At 35.1% G+C, this 19,425-nt stretch overlaps 1 pseudogene; it reads left to right on the forward strand.

The window, feature by feature from the left end:
* Positions 1–12,402: 12,402 nt before the first annotated feature.
* Positions 12,403–16,275, forward strand: LOC149246430 (xyloglucan endotransglucosylase protein 2-like; annotated as a pseudogene).
* The last annotated feature ends 3,150 nt before the right edge of the window (positions 16,276–19,425 follow it).

Below are 19,425 nucleotides of genomic sequence, written 5' to 3' on the forward strand. Positions count from 1 at the left end.
TTAACTAAACCTATCCTTTCAATTCTCCATTTAAAAATGTAGACTTCAGAACTAGTTGTTGTAGACTCCAATGGTGTTTTGTAGCTAAAGATATCGACATTTTATAAACATAGTTACCGATCAAACGAGAACTATTACCTCAAAATGGGTATTCGAGCCCAAAAATCCCTAAAAACATGAAAAAATAACCAAAAAATAAAAAATGTTGATTTTGCATCACAATTTTTTCAGAGTAAATTTTCAATATTTTTTTAAAATAAGAGTAAAAAACAATAAAAGTCATTTTGTTTGGTGCAAAAAACACCTTGAAATCGAAAAGTGTTGATGTCAGAATAATGTCTTTTTTTTTCACGGTACATTTTCAACATTTTTTAATAATGACGTTAAAAATAAAATATTATGACTCTGAAAAGATTTAAATTTCCAACAATTTTCAAGCATGACATTAACGATAAAATATCACTTATTTGAAAAGCCTTAAAATTCCAATGATTTTTAGGCATGACATTAAATTTAAAATATCACTTCTTTGAAAAACCTTAAAATTCCAAAAATTTTCAAACATGGTTTTAAGAAAAAATATTTATAATTGTTTTCAACCATAACATTATAGATAAAATATCACGACTTAGAAAAACATTAAAATCTTAACAATTTGTCAACCATGGAATTAAAACCAAAGATTATGACTACAAAATAATCTTAAATTTTCAAAATATTGCAAGCATCACATTGTACACAATTTTTATGACTAAAAAATAATAAAAATGAACACCCAAATGAAAGAGTTATTATAAGAAGATTTATTTTTTAAAATGCTAAAAGTATAATGATTTTAAAATCTTAGCCTAAGGCAACTTGATCAATACACTGCAAAAAAAATAAAAAATCAACTATCAAATTGACACGTAGTGTAGGTGAGCTCAACCCATTGTAATGAAAACTTAAAAGCTAACCATAAAATTAACACATTGTGGGTAATCTCGATTCATTATAACGAAAAATCTAAAATCTACTATCAAATTGCACATAATGGGATGAGGTTGCTAGACAAGCATCGACACAGACCCTATATATATATATATATATATATATATATATATATATATAAGATAAAAAAATCAGATATTGAAGAAAAAACATAAACATACAAAAGAAAATAAAAAATTCAAATATTAAAAAATAATAATAATAACGAGTAATAAAACATAAAAGAAATTACAAAAAAATATCAAATATAAAAAATATATAGAAATGAAAAAAATCAAATATTGAAAAAAAATAAAAATAAAAAATAATAACAAGTAGTAAAACAAAAAAGAGACATGATAAAAAAAAATATAAAAAATATATAATAAAGACATGAAAAAACTATAAAATGTAAAAAAATGGAGTCGTCTACGGAGGCAGAGTAATTGCCTAGATGACCAAAAGTGGTTGGAATCTGAGCAAAAAAATTTCAAAAAATCTTGTAGATGTAGTGTTTGAATCATGTTTTTCATGGTGGAAATGGATTCACCACCATCATAAACCCCTATGGCACCTAAAATTATGAATTTTGACAGATTTTACTTGGATTTCCAAAAATTCCTGCCGAATTTTTTCAAAATATGGTCAGAATTTCCATAACTTTCTAGATAAAAAGGCATAATCATTATGCTACGACCAAAAAAATTAACCATACCATGTAAAATTAAAAAGAAAAAAGAAAAAAGAAAAAAAAATAGTAAAATAAAAATAAAAATAAGAAAAAAAATTACAAAAAAATACAACATTTAAAAAAAAAACAATAATTAATTTCCTTGGTCACCCCAAGGCCCAACAGTCCATGGGTGGCAAGGGGTCTATTCATAATAAAAAATAAATTTAAATTTCATATAAAAAAATGAAATTAACTTGTAAATAAGAAAATTTAGAATTTAAACTAAATAAATAAATAAAATATAAAAAACAAAAAAATAGAAAATATATATAATTTAACAAAAATAAATAAAAATTAAACCAAAAAACCATTTTTTTAAAGTTAAAAAAAAAATAAAAAATAAAAACATGATTTAAAAAAAGTTATAATTACCAAAGAATAAATATAAATAAATAAATAAATAAAAATTCAAAACAATTAAAAAAAATTATATTATAAAATTTAAATTATAAAAAAAAATAAAAATAAAAACGATTAAATAAAAAATAAATTAAAATTAAATAAAAAACCTCCACTCCCCCTCCCCTAGCTGTTCTCCTCTCCCCTGCCTCACTGCCTTGCCCCACACCCGACTGCGTGCCCTCCTTACCCTCGGGCTTCCCCTCTGATCTGGAATTGATCTAAGACGATTAATAAGGTATTACAGACTCATGTGCATGGATGTGCCTATGTTACTTTATGCAACGGATCGATAAGATTGTGAAGCACACAGGTAATGAAGTAGTTAAAGAAAACATAACAGGAAAATATATAAACACAACAAGTTTAACAAGGAGTTCACCCAATGCTCCTAGGCTACGTCTCTCGGTCCAACCTTCAATGGTGGCCTCTCTATTATGTTTTCAAAGCAAAGTTTTACAACAGTGAGCTCAATTTGAGTCTCACACAGCAAATATAAATCAGTTAGATTGTAATTGGATCCCCCATGTCTCTGGAGTACACAGATTCTATTTACTAACTCTGGACCTCTATTGGTCACAGTGGTATGATCGCAATCTGAAACTCATACTAGACAAGGATATACAGAGGAGTTCGCTTGAACCTCTCAAGTCGTCTCCAGAGTGCACATACTCTCTGACTCTCTCTGTCTCTGTCTTAACTCTAGCTCAATGCTACCTTAGCTCTGCAGGTCAGCTCGGCTTCTTCTCTCTGCTTTCTGCATTGCTTCTACTTCACTTACTGCTTCTGATTTCTCTGTCAGTTTGTGGCTTTAAAGCCAATCTGCTTTCTTACTAGACCCCGTCAAATCCAGTCATCCATTGGAACACATCTCTGCCATTGATCTGGGGGCCCCAAATCCTATGGTCATCGTTCACATCGGGCGGCTAAGCAACATGATGGTTACCTATCTGATGTGAACGATTTTCTCTCTCTTCCGCCAGATGCGTGGCACTCGTTGTATGGCATCGGGCCAAACTCAGTTGAAATGGCTTACCACTCGAAGCCCCTTCGATGCATTTTATAATTTTTCGGGTCCAGGTGCTTGCGGCCTTTCCTTGTTTGAGGGGTTTGCCTTGCGAAACTACCCCCATTTCTTGAAATGACCTCCGAATTTCCTAATTTTCAATAGCGCGCATTACCATGGGTCGACGGTCAGCACGCTTGACTGCCAGTCCTTGTTGCTCCGCGCTGGTCACAAATTGCAACTATTACAAGGATATCTCTGATAAGCTTGATCTTTATAAGACTTGTAATCCTTGGCATGATTTTTAAAGAGTTCATGAAAACATAGAGAGTGTTCTAGGATCCAATTTGGATCACCCTCTCTCCGCCCTATCCCCATCCCCCTCTCGACCCGTGCACCTCCTCCTCCATCACCCCCCTCCCCTCTTGACCTCGGCCCTGAGCTAGCGGCCAAGAGGTCACAAGCCGATTCCGATAATCAGCCTGCGACCTCTTAGATGCTTGTTGGGGGCTCGGGTGGGGAGGAGAGGAGGGCAAGGGGGTCGGGAGGGGTGAGGGGGGTGAGGGAGGAGAGATGGGTACGAGGTCGGGAAGGGGGATGGGAGGGTCGAGGGTGGAGAGGGTGGAGAGGGGAGGGGGTGATGGAGAGCCGGTGGGCCTTGCTGGCGGCCAAGAGACCATAGGCCGATTCCAGGAATTGGTCTGTAACCTCTTGGCTGCTGGCTCAGGGCCCAGGTGGGGAGAGGAGTGGGGTGAGGGGTTGGGGTCGGGAGGGAAGTGAAGGAGGGGGCGAGGCTCGGCAGGGCTAGGCGAGTGCGGGTAAGGAGAGGGAGGTGTGGAGAGGAGAGGAGAGGGGTTGGTGGAGGAGGAGCAGAAGGCTTTTTTCATTGTCTTTTCTTAATAATTTTTTTTTAATTGTTTTAATTTTTTAATATTTTTTTTAATTGTTTTTTCACACACACACACACACACACATATATATATATATATATTAATTTTTTTAATATGTTTTGATTTTTTTTTTAGTTTTATAATTTAATTAATTAATTTAATTGTTTTGAATTATTTATTTATTTATTTTGATTTATTTTTGTTTATTTAAATTATTTAAATTAAATATTTTTTTATTTTAATTGGTTTTTTTAATTATTTTAAATATTTTTTTCCTAATTTGTTTTTTTTTTTTTTTTTTAACTTAAAAAAATGTCTTTAGATTTTGTTTTGGTTTAATTTGATTATATATATATATATATATATATATATATATATATAATAATTTTTTTAATTTATTTTTTGTTTTTTTCTGTTAATTTTTTATTCAATTTTTTTATTTTTACAAGTTATTTTTTTATTTATTTATTTTTTTAGATTTTTTTTTGTTTCTATATATATATATATATTCGAATTTTTTTTGTCATGTTATTTTATTTTTATTTTTAGTTTTATTACTAACATGAAAATCACCAACATTTAAAAAAAATGTTCACACTTAATTCATTAGAAAATTTAACGAGTAAAAACTAAACCCTTTAAACAAAAAGGGTTGATGCTCATGAGCACTTTTCAAAATCAAGATGAAAGTCACTAACAAAAAAAAATGTTCACACTTGATACATAGAAAATTTAAAGTGCCAAAAATAAGCCCTCTAAAAAAATGTGTTGACACTGCATCAACACATTTCAAAATTAGAATAAAAATCACTAACATTTAAAAAAATTGTTCATACTTGATACATAAAAAATTTAAAGTGGCAAAAATATGCTAAAAAAGGTGCATTCTGAATCACCATTTTTCAAAATCGAGTGATGTTTTGCTACCTCAAAAAACGGGTACTAGGTCATTTTCTCATTTGATCGATAACTATGTTAATAATGTTTAGCTTAGATACCAGAGAAAAGGATTCCTCATAATCAATTCCTTCTTTTTGTGAGTAACCTTTAGCTACCAACCTATCTTTGTATTTGTCTATACTACCATCTAATTTAAATTTAGGTTTATATAACCGCTTGCAACGTGTAGATTCTTTCTCTTCTCGAAATTCAACTAAATCCCAGGTTTTGTTCTTAAGTATTGACTCATATTCCTCTTCCATGGTTGCTCTCCATTCATCAGATTGGCTTTCTTCTTTATAATTCAAGGGCTCAATAACATTTAAAGTACTAGTTATAAGAGCAAGGTCTCTATACCTTGTTGGTAATTGAGTGTGCCTACTTAACCTCCTCAACGACAAACTTACTTCAAATCTGTCTTGCTCACTCCTTAGCGTACTTGGCTTGCTGATTATACTTGCATCATTAGTTTCTTCCTTTTGCTGCTATTGCTGCTCCACATGGCTGTCTTTAATTTCCTCATTGTTGTCCTCATTCAACAAAAGAATGTGCCATTCCTCATAGCCTTTGTATCTATTTTCTTCATCAACCTTAATATGAAATATAACATCTCTACTTGCAAAAAACTTGTGAGTAGATAGATTAAAAAGTTTGTATGTTTTAAACTCATAACAATACCCTACAAATATGCATTTGATGGCCTTCACATAGAGTTTCTTCCTATCCTCTTTAGGAATATGAGCAAAATATTTTGAACCAAAAACTCTTAAATGAATAACTACATGCTTAAAGCCATATAAAGCCTCGAATGGAGTCTTAAGGTCAAGGCTTTTCATTGGAATCATATTCTTTAAATAGAATGCAGTATTAATGGCTTCTGCCCAAAAACCATCAGATAGGTTCTTACTTTCAACATGCCATGTGCACACTCCACCAGGTTCTGTTCTTCCTCTCTACAACCCCGTTCTGCTATGGAGTGTGGGGTACTATAAAATGATGAATTATTCCATGGTCCCTACTGGAGTCAGCTTCATTTCATCCCCATTTGCAATCCCCCATGCACTCTTCCCCTCAAGTAATGTTTGCAATTTGAAATTCCAACTCGAGTAATTCGTCCCATTGAGTTTGATGCTCTCATTCAGGTACGCTCTCGTCACGATCTCCAAGACTTGAATTTGATCCGATCCTCAACAGGATCTGAGCAACGATCTCCTAAGAAATCTACATTATCTCAACATCTATGATGTACAAAGACCCAGATTTGAGTCGATCCACACGATTCCATGATCCCACGACTGATCTAGGCTCTGATCCACCTTGATCGACCTAGCCAATTATTGTTACTCCATGCCACCATATTTTTCAGGTATTGAACCATGTTCCTTTACCGCACGCTGCCAAAGATTGTTCTAAGAAAAGGCAATCAACGCATTTTACACCACAAAAATCTATGGTGCTCCCTTCTTTGACTAGTTCGGAAAATAGGGTAAAAACCTGGGTTGGAGCAACTTTACACATATATTTTTTTCTCTCTCCAACCACTAAGGCTCTCGAGCTACCAAGGTTACACTATTGTGGCTAAGGCCTTCCAATATGCCACTAAAGCACTCAAGCTACAAAGGCTCTCAAATCTGCCACTAAGGCACACGAGCCACAAAGGCACTCAAATGAACCACTAAGGTACCCGAGCCTAAATGGAAATAAACCAGCTAGGGCGATGGTAACTTACCTCTAAGAAGAGATGTGGCGGCTACATGCCTCTGAACTGTGTTACAATAAGGCTTGAAGGCCTATTTATTGTTGAGAAACAATGGAAAACCCTTAACATCCAAAACCTAACCCTAGAAGATGAACCGCCAAATTGTGGGCCCCATTTTGGGTAAGTTGGTACATTAACTTCCCAGGGTCGTAACTTTTTCACCCAATCTCCGTTTGACACGTACAATAGCTCGTTAGAGAGATCTATTCGAGAATTATAACTTTGGGAAGAGAAACATGGGTCCATGGACCGATGTTGCTCCCATATTTCCCAAAAAAACATCGTTTAGGGCCTCAAAACGACTCTGGAAGTTTAGGACCCGAAAAATTGCTAAAAATATTAAATTGTGCTACAATTATGGAAACTGAAAAACTGAAAGAGACAATTATGGGGGTACAAATGGGATAGGTGGGTGGCCACCAACATCCACCTGGATCATTCCTCCCCCCTTGGGAAGCAATGGTCCCCATTGCGTTGAGTTCCTTCATAAGATGAGGAAGTTGTTGTTAAACTTGGTCCCTAGTGGGCTGTTTTGCAATCTATGATGTGTCCAGTAATGGTGGGAAGCATGGTCAATGACAATCCACATTGAACACTCGATGCAAGCGAAGGAATGGGGGAATGCTATACTCCAAAGCATTGTTTCCCATAGCCTTGGTAATGGTGTAAGGAAGGACCCTGTTAGAGTGGTCTGAGTTTCTAATGGGTTCTTATAAGGCATTCATTTGGCAGATGCAACCGACTTTGTTGCCCACCTGAAACTTGTGTGTTACCCCTGTGGGTGAGGAGAAATTGTTCCTGTGTTCTATCATGACCGTATCCATTTGCTGCTACTGCTGCATGGAGGAACCCTTCACGGGGGTCCTTGATTAATCCTAGACACTTCACTTTTCTAGAGTCAAAAGAGAATGGGTCATGATAAGGCTTGGTGATGTCCAGACCCAACTCATCCATGATAGCCTTGGGCATTAGATTATGGCTGGCTCCAGTGTCCAAAAGGCCGTTGTGAAGGATTTTTTCATGAGTAGTCAGAGAGACATAGAATGATGGGGAGATGTCTTCATAATTTTCAATCATTGGGTTGAGAATAAGAGCTGGCTTTTCATGTTGCAGATTTACATGGTCAGTGGAGGCGTGGATGGATTTAGGCTCAAGGGCCTCGCGGATGGATCTTTTGAAGGACTCCTTCTTCACTAGTTCAATCAGAGGCATAAGTATTCTTAGCTTCTGAATTTCTAATTGAAAACTTAAAGGAGAAGGAGACTTTTCGAGGCCTCTTACCTTATGAGCTGGAGCTCTGAGGATGATGGGATCAACTGCCGGTTTTTTTTGCTTATTAGCTTAAAGTACTGCAGGGACAACAACTTTTTAAATAGGAGTTTCCTTGGCATTATTTATCTTTGACCTCAAATTATATCTTTGTTAATTTATAGTTTGTAGAATAACTTCACCATCCCATTCTTGGCTGATCTGGTCATTGCATAATGAATTTTCATAGGCTGCTGAGGTTAAAAAGGAAGCATTTCCTTTGTCTTCTAGACAATGGATCTCATCATCTTCTTCAAATTTCTCTTCTTCCATGACTGCATTTTGAAAAGGAGCCTTCACCCTTTGGTCTTCATTGGCATCTTTGTTTCTTTGCAAAATCTACAACTGCTCATTAGTTCTTCTATATGGATTTGGATTTGGATTTCTAGGAGCAAAGGTATTAGGCACTCTCCCTTTCCTCGGGTGTTGCTCAACCTTCAATTTGGAGATTTTAGAGGCTAATGACTCGATCATTTTGGTAATTTTATCTATCTTAGGATCAGAGGATGATGGAGACTAGCCCCTCTGTCTTCTTCTATCAACATTTCCCTTGAGCTTCTCTGCAACCATGTTGTTTGATTCTACTTCCAAGGCTGCATCTTGCATGTCAGCCAAAGTAGCACATCGCCTCTCTCTCAATAGTAGGTAGAATTCAGAGTCAAAAGAACTGGTTTAGGTAAGTTTAGCAGAGGTAGTAGTAGGTTTTACTTTAGCTTGTATCTTGTTGTACGGTTAAATCTCTTATTAAAATCAAACAACAACTCACCATTTTCCCTCTTTAAGTTCCCAAACTCAGTGTGGTAGTAGAGGAGATCCTTCTTATCCCCCTAATGCTTTAGGAATGCATCATCTGATGCTTCAATATCTGCTATAGATCTTGGGGTTAGTTCTCTCAACCATTTTCTAGCCTCTCCATCTAGGCTTTGGACAAAGACTCTCATCCACACATCATCTTCACTAATGTCTAGATTATGAGCATAGATATAGAATGACTCAAGATGTTCTTCAGCAGTAACACCTTCAGTCCCAGTGAACTTAGGCCTATATTTATGATATTCTCCAGTAGGCATGGCATTCAAAGGAGTGGGCAATATTAGAGGTCCATCCCTAACAACTATGATTCTTTCCATTTTTGTAAGGTGCTTGTGGACCTGCCATAGCTATGGTGGCTAAAAGAGTACTAGTAGTCTGAACGATAGAGGGCTGAGGAGTGATTGATAAGACTAAAGGAGTATGATGGATAGGAGGTGAGGTTTCCTTTGGGCTTAAAGCAAAAGAATAACCTAAAGAATAAGGAGCTTTATGAATCTTTGGGAGTTTTTCTTCACTGCTAGTATTAGATGCTATACTCTCAACAACATGTATTTGTTCTATTACAAGCCTTTCTTGAAGAGATAGGTTTACCTGTACTTGATGCTCCTTTCTGCAATACCTTTCTCTCTTTGATGATTTTTTCAAGGTCAAGTACTGGGTCAGCTTATAGCTTTTTCTCCGAGTATGCCTCACGAACTGAGCCAGAACTATGATGTGGAGTCGCCAAGAGGTTCGACCTCCAGTAGAGTCTCCAAATAGATGATTACAACCAAAAAAAGTGCCCAGACTTTGTCTATCATCAAAGCAGGGTCTATGCCGTTTTCCAGGGAAGCTGAGCTTCACTGTCCTCTCCCCGGCAACGGCGCCAATTATGTTATCGCTCCAGGAAACTCTCCTAGGTTGTAGCTTGGAGATGCCTGGTAACATATAATCTTCAATATTGTTCTTAGAACTATTGGAATGGATGACGGTTTGGATCAAGTCAGATAACCATTTCAGCTCTATTCTCACTCAAGACATGCATGAACACTCTCACCAATACAAGGCTTTAGACCACTAATGCTCAATAATTTATAGATTCAATGGATAGATGGAGAATACTGACTGTACCAATAGATGCATATATGACAACATATGAATGGCTAGCTACATACAGTAAAGAAGCTTGCAAATCTAATTCATAAAATAAGAGATAAGATGATAGTTATCTGACCTTAGACACAAAAGAAAACATGAAAAAATTGTTCAAGTGCAAGCATAGAACAACAAAGAGAATGGACATTGAACATATAATAGAAAAAGAAGCTTATATTGCTAGAATGGAGATGAGAAGCTTGAAAGAACAGAGGAGGAACAATCTCTAGAAGTTGAACCTCTATTACATCTTACTTTCAACTATTTATAGCCTGTTTACAATGCTCCTGAGATCTAAGAGGCTCGGAGTCTTAATCTTGTCTAATCTGTCCCTTAACTATTTCATTCCCTCTATGGGCAAGCATGGCTCAGAGGTTTCCACCTTCTGACAAAGGAACAACCACCTTCAGGTAGTTTGATGTGATGTATGGGAGTTGTCTTGTGCCAGAGATGCTCCATAATGTTTGTTGCTGTGGCTCTGTTGCGCTGTGCTACTCCATGACTGCTTTGTCGGTTTGGGGTGAGCTGCACATGCTGTGACCCTTTCTATTCCCCTTCCGACCTCTATCCCTATCTCCCGGATTCTGCCATGTAGTGGAATGGGTCTTCGGGCCTCTGTAATCCCTTTAAAGGTTTCCTTTGACTGTTTCCTGTATTTACACAGAAAACGCTGCAATCTTGATAAATCCCGCCTTCTTTATGTATTTTAGACTTCGAAAGTCCTCAAAAATCGCTTATTCTTCTCTCGGGTCCACCTTTGGGGTGATATTACATCTCCATCGTTGATCTAGGAGTTCTAGATCCAATGGTGGTAATCCATTTCAGGCACCTCTTTTGTACTATAGTTCACTGCCCGATGAGGGCGGTTTTCTCTCTCCTCATATTGGACACATGGTAGCCATTGTATGGCATCGGGCGGAACTCGGCCTAAACCACTTACCACCCATGGCCAACCCAAAATCTTGCGGGTTTTGTCATTTTCCCTTTATATTGGAAATATGACGAAACATTGGAAATTATGAAGAAACGGCCTTGGTGATGTTGAAATGTTTATATATTTCATTCCCAGACTCTTTCGGGTCCTGGCCTCATCGCATTGATGTCGCTCTATGTCTCCCCTTTGTATTTCGTTATATAACGAAAATACGTAAAAAATGCATGAAAACCGGCCTTTGGTGGACTTCAATATACATATATTTTTCTTCCCGAACCCGAAATCATCGCAATCGACGCTGGCCAAAGGTTCCTTTGTATTTCGTTTAAATAATGAAAACACACAAAATACATTGAAAATGAGCTTTTTGCGGACCTCAAATTTTATGAAAAATCATTTATAATGTTGTCGTGTTCGGCTCATCGGGTCGCACATATGCCTGTGCATAGGCCCCGCCCCATGGTATAGTGCCGATGCGATATAGCGATGCGATCCAATTGCAATTGCTAATCCCTCAATGCCCGAGCCTTTATATAACATGGCATATGCTCTCTGCCGATAGCGATATTGCCGATATCGGTGATCAGCATATCGCTCGGCTCGATCTCATCGCGACTCTACTCCGACTACCTCCGATGGCCACCACTAATGCGATTAGCCACTTAGATCTGGGTCGTTGATCGGCCAGATCTAATGGCTGGTATTCTTTCACTATTTAAAGCCTGCGATTTTGGTTTTTCATAGTTTTTCAAGCGTTTTTGCCTCCCGATAGTGCATTTTCGCCCTTCAAAGGGCTCTCCTCTTGCGCCGATTTTGATCATTAGATGATCTTTGAGCAAATCTTGAAGATTTCAAGAGCATTTTTGGATCCTTTGGGATGATTTTAAGCAAATTTGGAAACTTTAAGCATATATGGATCCAATTTTGGGCCTTGTGCTAGCGAGGCTAATAGGCCCCATGATTTTGGTTCAAAATATTCCAATTCATTCCTTCTTTCTTTCTTAATATTTTTATCATAGACCATAAAAGTAGGTTTACAAGATTTTGGTTGGAAATTCTAAGTTTACATTATTATTATAAATTTTAATTATGGAATTTGATTGAAAATGGAAATGTATAAAAAAAAAGGGTTGAGAAATTTAGTTTTACATAATTATTATAAAGGAATTAGGTTGGGAGTGGAAATCTATTGAAAAATATAGTTTTTATATAATTATGAGAAAATTTGATTGTTTAATTTGGTTTGTAATCGTGGGCTAAATATCCGCTCAATATCGAGGACTTTGATATCGTCAAAGACAATAGATGTGGGCATAACAGCCTTAACATCATTGGCATGTCCATTCTTGAGATTGTCAAAGCCAATAGATGTGGCCATAACAACCTTAACACCATTGGCATGTCCATTCTGGATGAAACCAAAGTAACCTCGGAGACATCCTTGAAATTACTATAACCAAAATCCTTCAAAAAATAGCCATCAAGATCTTCATGTCAAGGGTGCTTGCCCAAATTGACATGGCTTCTTGTGCATTAGTCCTTTCGTCAATAAGAGAAGAGTTGGATATGGGCAAGCCGGTTAGATTTGTAATCAACATTCAAAAGTTAAGAGTGGCTCCAACCTCCCCAGGAAATCTCTCCTTGGTTCGTTTTTCCTTAACTTTTTGAACTTGTCTTCTTAGTTCTATTGTTTTTTCTTGACTCTTGAAAATTGTCCTCTGAATTGTATTGGCCCCCGCCTGAACGCAAAAATCTGAAAAAATAAATAAATAAATAAATAAAAATTATTTTTTATTCCATATGTGTTTATACCTTTAGAAGCAATTATTAATTTATTATATTATAATTATTAAATATAATTTATTATTTTCATATTAAAATAATAATAAAAAGGTTATTGAATATTGTTTACCATCGTTAATAACTAGTTAGTTGTAAAGTTTCAAAGACTTAGTATATTTTGTTTTTATAAAATTTAATGATAAAATTTTGACCGTGTCATAATTTTTAATTACTTGGCTACGTGTCATTTTTAAATTTCATGGTCTATTAACACATTCTTGTTTCTTCTCGAATAATGGATGAACTGTTTCATAATAAATCCCTTAAATCTATATTTATATTTTTATATTTAACTCATATAATTATAATATTCTTGTTTCTTCTCGATTAATGGATGAACTTTTTAGTAATAAATCCCTTAAATCTATATTTATATTTTTATATTTAACTAATATGATTATAATTATTATTATATTACTTATTAATCAACAATTATAATGGTTAATATGAAGTGGTTGGTTGTTCTCATCCTCCTCCACATATTTCATGATTGAAACATATAATTTTGCACTACTTTTTAGACCATATAAATTGTATTCTCATATATTTTTTAGTTTTTTATAATTTAATTAAATTGATTAATAGAAATATATTAACTATATTTATTAATATAATTAATATTTAAAATTATATTATAATAAATAATAATTTTTGTTAAATATTAAGTTAATTTAAATTTAATAATTAGTAATATTATCACACAATATTTAATGTTTTGTGATTGATCCAATATTATCATTATGGTTTCCTATTTACACCATTATCATTTATCATTTTTACAATAAATTTCCACTCAAATTTATTTTTACAATAAATTTCTACTCATATTTATTTTTACAATAAATTATCACTCATATTTATTTATAGATGAAATAATTTTTTTCAATTTAACTTTACCAAATAATTTTTTTCAATGGAATTTACTAATACAATTTCATGTTAAAATGTGTTTTTTTGTTATTATTTAAAGTACGTTTTAGAATGCATAAACTGATTCAACATTGAAAAATGATAGTACACTAATTCTACAGATTAAGCAACTTAAACTCAATCTTTTAAAAAATTGTACCAGATTTTGGTTAAAATTAACCAAAAAAACATCTTTAAAAATGTGATTTGACTATGCCTATCTTTACTATTGAGTGGTTAATAATTATTGAATTCCATCCGCACAAAGGTTACCGGTTGTTAATTATTGAATGTTATTCACTACCGTTCACAAGTAGATCTAGAAAGATGACATTGAGATGTGCTTTTCTTCCTTTCTATTTTTTTAAAGAATGAAAAGAAAATGATTCATGGCCATGATTGATTTTTAATAAATGAAGAGAAGAATGATTCATGGCCATGATTGATGTTATGAATGTGAATTTTATTTTTTTAATAAATAAGTAAATGTAGAGAAGAAGGATTCATGACCATGATATTATGAATGTGATTTTCTTTTAATAAAAAAAAAGATTCATGGTCATGATTGATGTTATGAATCTGAATGTAATTATGATCTGGTTCTTCAACTTGTCTTGACGAGGAACCACACTGGTTGGTTCGAAACTTGTCAACAAATGAATAGTGACATGATTTCCACCGAAAACTATTCTCAATTTTTTTTTGATATAGATCACACAAACCTAAATTCAACCATGTGAATGCAATTAAAAAAAAATAACTTAAAAATTTAAAAACACACTTGTCACCCACCCCTAATTCTCCCTCTTGCTGCTATAAAAGTTCATTCTTCACCATGCATTCCCCATTGTGTGTTGGGGTGTGTACTCTACCAGTCCATGCTCTGCACATAGCTTTATTTTTGGATGTCATCAGTATCGTCTGAACATAGCTTCATTTTTGCGTATCATCAATATTGTTTGAACTTATGGAGGCCATCCAGTTTTTTGGTCTCTTTTTCATTCTCCTACTGGCTCGTGGAGCCATGGCTGCCACCCCTAAAAAGCCAGTGACTCTGCCCTTTGACAACAATTTCATAGCTAGCTCATGGCGCCACCCCTAAAAAGCCAGTGACTCTGCCTTTTGACAACAATTTCATAGCTAGCTGGGGTGTGGACCACATCAAACAATTTGATGGTGGGCGACAGACTAATCTTCTTCTCAACAAACAGCATGGTAAGTTATTACCCATTCTATTTCTTTCTGCGTCATTTATCTTTATCAGTCTGAAATAACAAAGTTACATGAAATATGAGATTAACAGGTGCTGGGTTCGAATCCAAAGGAGCATATTTATTTGGGCACTTCAGCATGCAGATAAAGCTGGTTCAGGGTGATTCCGCTGGCACTGTCACTGCCTTTTATGTGAGTACTTGATAATAATATCTGAGCTTTTGTGTTTGGCTGAGTCTGCTTCTGCCTGCTTATGTATCTATATTTGTTTTGGTGTGGGCAGCTTTCTTCTCAGAGCGCTGAGCACGATGAAATAGACTTCGAATTCTTGGGCAACAAGTCCGGGAAACCCTACATTCTTCAGACTAATGTATTTACAGGCGGGAAGGGTTTCAGAGAGCATCGCATATACCTCTGGTTCGACCCAACCAAGGATTACCATTCCTACTCTGTTCTCTGGAACAAGTACCAAATTGTGTAAGCCCCAAGATTCGAACCCGTGACATCCTCATTATTTCCTGTTTAAACCAGAGACAGGGAAAAATGTATTCTGCAATTTTAGAAAGAACCTGGCTCTTAGCTGAATATGGTTTGGCGTGGTCTGTTTTTTCTGCGCAGATTACCATTCCTACTCTGTTCTCTGGAACAAGTACCAAATTGTGTAAACCCCAAGATTCGAACCCGTGACATCCTCATTATTTCCTGTTTAAACCAGAGACAGGGAAAAATGTATTCTGCAATTTTAGAAAGAACCTGGCTCTTAGCTGAATATGGTTTGGCGTGGTCTGTTTTTTCTGCGCAGATTACCATTCCTACTCTGTTCTCTGGAACAAGTACCAAATTGTGTAAGCCCCAAGATTCGAACCCGTGACATCCTCATTATTTCCTGTTTAAACCAGAGACAGGGAAAAATGTATTCTGCAATTTTAGAAAGAACCTGGCTCTTAGCTGAATATGGTTTGGCGTGGTCTGTTTTTTCTGCGCAGATTTTTTGTAGACGAGATACCTATCCGCGTGTTCAAGAACTGCCAGGACCTGGGCTTGGGGTACCCATTGAACCAGCCGATGAAGGTCCATTCGAGCCTGTGGAATGGGGATAAGTGGGCCATGAAGGTCCATTCGAGCCTGTGGAATGGGGATAAGTGGGCCACCCGAGGGGGCCTGGAGAAAACCGACTGGACCAAGGCGCCCTTCATTGCCTCCTTCAGGGAATTTCATGTGGATGCCTGCGAGGTTTCTTCTCCGCAATCGGCCTGCGCCACTCAGGCGTGGCGGTGGTGGAATCAAGAAGATTTGAAAGACCTGGACTAGCGGCAATGGGGGCAATTGAAATGGGTGAGAAAGGACTACACCATCTACAATTACTGCACTGACGCGCAGAGAAATAAGAAAATGCCTCCTGAATGTGTTAGGGATCGTGATAATTAATAATATGTACTCACCCATTACTAGTTATAATAATGCCGGCCATGGGTGGCGTGTTCGACCTTATTATTCCTGGGAATTATGAATGTTTTGTAGTAGCGAGTTTTGCTATTTCTGGGCTTTTGATATGATAACTTGGTTGGTTACAGACGTTCAAATTTTCCATGGTAATATAGCTTTGCATTATAATTTCATTGGCATATAGCTTTTGATTACCTGTAATGCCTCGGTATTTACGCTCCATTAATTTTAGAGAAACAGGGTTGAAAATAAATATATTTTAGATTTGATTTTTACAAATTTCAAATACCTGTAATGCCTTGGTATTTACTCTCCATTAATTTTAAAGAAACATGGTTGAAAATAAATATATTTTAGATTTGATTTTTACAAATTTTAAATAGCGGTTCACAATTCCAAAGAAATTACACCTGGTATCTGAATTTACCTATCTCCCAAAATAAATACATTGGAGAATTATTAAACAAATTTGGTATAGTTTATTATAATTATTCGAAAGTAATGAATTTGGAGATGCAATTAAGGGGAATCTTATTTACTTTATCATTGATAGATTAGATAATTCATTTTTGGTTGGGATTCTTTTTAGGTTAGTGTAAAATATTTTTGAAAGACATTGAGAGGTTGGATGAGAACTTTAAAGTACTTGCAATGAATTCAATATTTTGAGCTCAAATATTAAGGTGGATGACCTCAAACTAATTGGACATATAGATTTAAACATTGATGGGGTAAGGAGAATGGAGTGTCTAGAAGTGAACTCAATACTTTGAGCTCAAATATGAAGGGAGATGACTTCAAACTAGTTGGACATATAGATTCAAACATTGATTGGGTAAGGAAAATGGAGTGCCTAGTTGAGGATACATAAATGATCTTGGATCAATAGCTATCTCTTGGAGATCACAAAAAATAGTTCATTCCAATAACTATAGATGTAGTCTAATTTGTGGCTTCTATAGATGCAATAAAGAAGATTGTAGGGCCCTAGAAGATTTTAGAGGATTTGCAAGAAAAACAAAACAAGTGAGTACCTCTACAATTTTAATTGGCAACACTTCTCTATTCTAGTTGGTCAAGAATTATAGATTCCATGATAAAGAAAAGAACATCAACATGAAATAGCATATGATTCAACATCATGTAGAGGCCAAAACCATTTAGTTGATACATTGTTCCATAAGTGGGGAAATTGCAAACATCTTCGCCAAAGAACTTGGAAGATAAAAGTTTGAAATATTAAGAAAGAGGATTGGACTTAGAAACACCTTTTTATATTAAGGGCCTAAATGTTATATACCTAATCTTTAGGATCAAGGTAAATTACAAATATTAATTTAGGGGAAATAAGAGAAGTCATAAGTTAATACCTTTTTATACTAAAGGGGTAAATGTTACATAACTAATCTTTAAAATCAAGGTAAATTATAAATATTAATTTAAGAGAAATAAGAGAAGTCTTAAATTTTGTAGAAAATAAAAATCAAAAGCCACTTCTAAAAATTCTACAAAAATCAAAAGCCACTTCTAAAAAACAAATTTTAGAAAAGACAAAAAAACAAATTTTTATAAAAATAATCACAAACTATTTGTTGTACAAAACAGCGATAGCATAAAATTAATTAAAAGACAATCTCTCCGCCTATGACTTAACATTGAAGTCAATATCACCTAAACGTTAAGTATTTAGAGGTGATCCAGATGTAGACAGTAAGTCAATTTTGATACCTTTATCTCCTCGTACTATTCTTTAACGAGTAATTTGCAGTTTAACACTCTAGATTTTGTAAGTTTACTCTTGCGATAAAGTGACCGTATATTTTATATTGTTGTTCCAATTCTTGAGTTTATTCTTTCTAACGCCTCTACTTTGATATCATTTTCATAGAATACACCTGATATATATTTCTCTGATGGGAAGGCAACCAGACCAACTAACAGAATGCAGAGGAAGCTGGAAGAGGAACAAATATTCAAGAAATAATGTGATACAATGAACTTTACAAGTGAAAAATACAAAGCAACTAGGTTAGAACAACACAAAAACTATGGAAATATTCCTTAATATGGAAATATTCCTTAATATTATGATGAACAAGATAAGCTACATATATGCTGGCAACTGGTAAAATGTTGTTTTGCATTGAAAGACTAAAACAAGCGCGCCCTAACACTTATGATAGATCAAATTTATTCTATTGACTATATTTCTACGGTTTACTTAAATTAGGGAGGAGGGAAGTTATATGAATTTTAATACAATACAAGATCATTAAGTTTACAATTGCACATTTTCACGTAATTTGCATTCCCAACTCAAGATGTAGATATGAATGTAGAGAGGTATATGGGTCATGATAGATCAAATTTATTTTATTGATTATATTTCTACGGTTTATTTGTGTGTGTTATTGCTTGGTAAAATAATTTAGGGAGGAGAGAAGTCATATGAATTTTGATATACCACAAGCTCATTAAAGTTTATAAGGTAATTTGCATTTTCAACTCAAGATGTAGATATGAATGTAGAGAGGTTAGTGACAATTTATATGAATGCAATAGTTAATAGTTACATGCCTTACAACTTAATGACTTGAGAAGTAATACATTCATCACATTAAGAGTGGAATATTATTATTGAAGATAGTGACTATTACAAGCTCTTACCTCTAAGGTGCTCCTAGTCTTCAATAAATGTTTAGAGTGTTCTTCCTCTTGTGTATCCCAACAATCTCTTACGCCTCAGAGGACTTACTAGATAACTATCTCAAATGCTCAAAAATATTGGAAAGAAAGAAGCGTGTAATCTATTCGATGTATAGACTCATACTTTTAGCGTTGCAAGGGCTAAATTGACCTATTAATTGGGTTGTCTTTGACGAGAAATGCTCTGGTAGGAACAATTACAAGTTGGGAATACTTATTGTATGCAAGTGTTTTCGAGGGAGGAATTGGACTGCAGGTGGCGAGGTGGCATGAGAGAGAGAATGAGTCTCATGCAAGAGGACATGATCACTCTTATCGTTGTGTTATAGGCCGCTTAGCCAAACACAGTTTTGGAAGCTAGAACATATATGATTTGGTTTCCCACCATTTGGAAATACATTTGAAACATTGGAATTTTTTCATCCT

This window comes from Pinus tabuliformis, chromosome 7 (assembly GCF_031772625.1).
Source record: "Pinus tabuliformis cultivar Carrire ecotype Pingquan chromosome 7, CPIR1, whole genome shotgun sequence".
NCBI lineage: Eukaryota > Viridiplantae > Streptophyta > Pinopsida > Pinales > Pinaceae > Pinus > Pinus tabuliformis.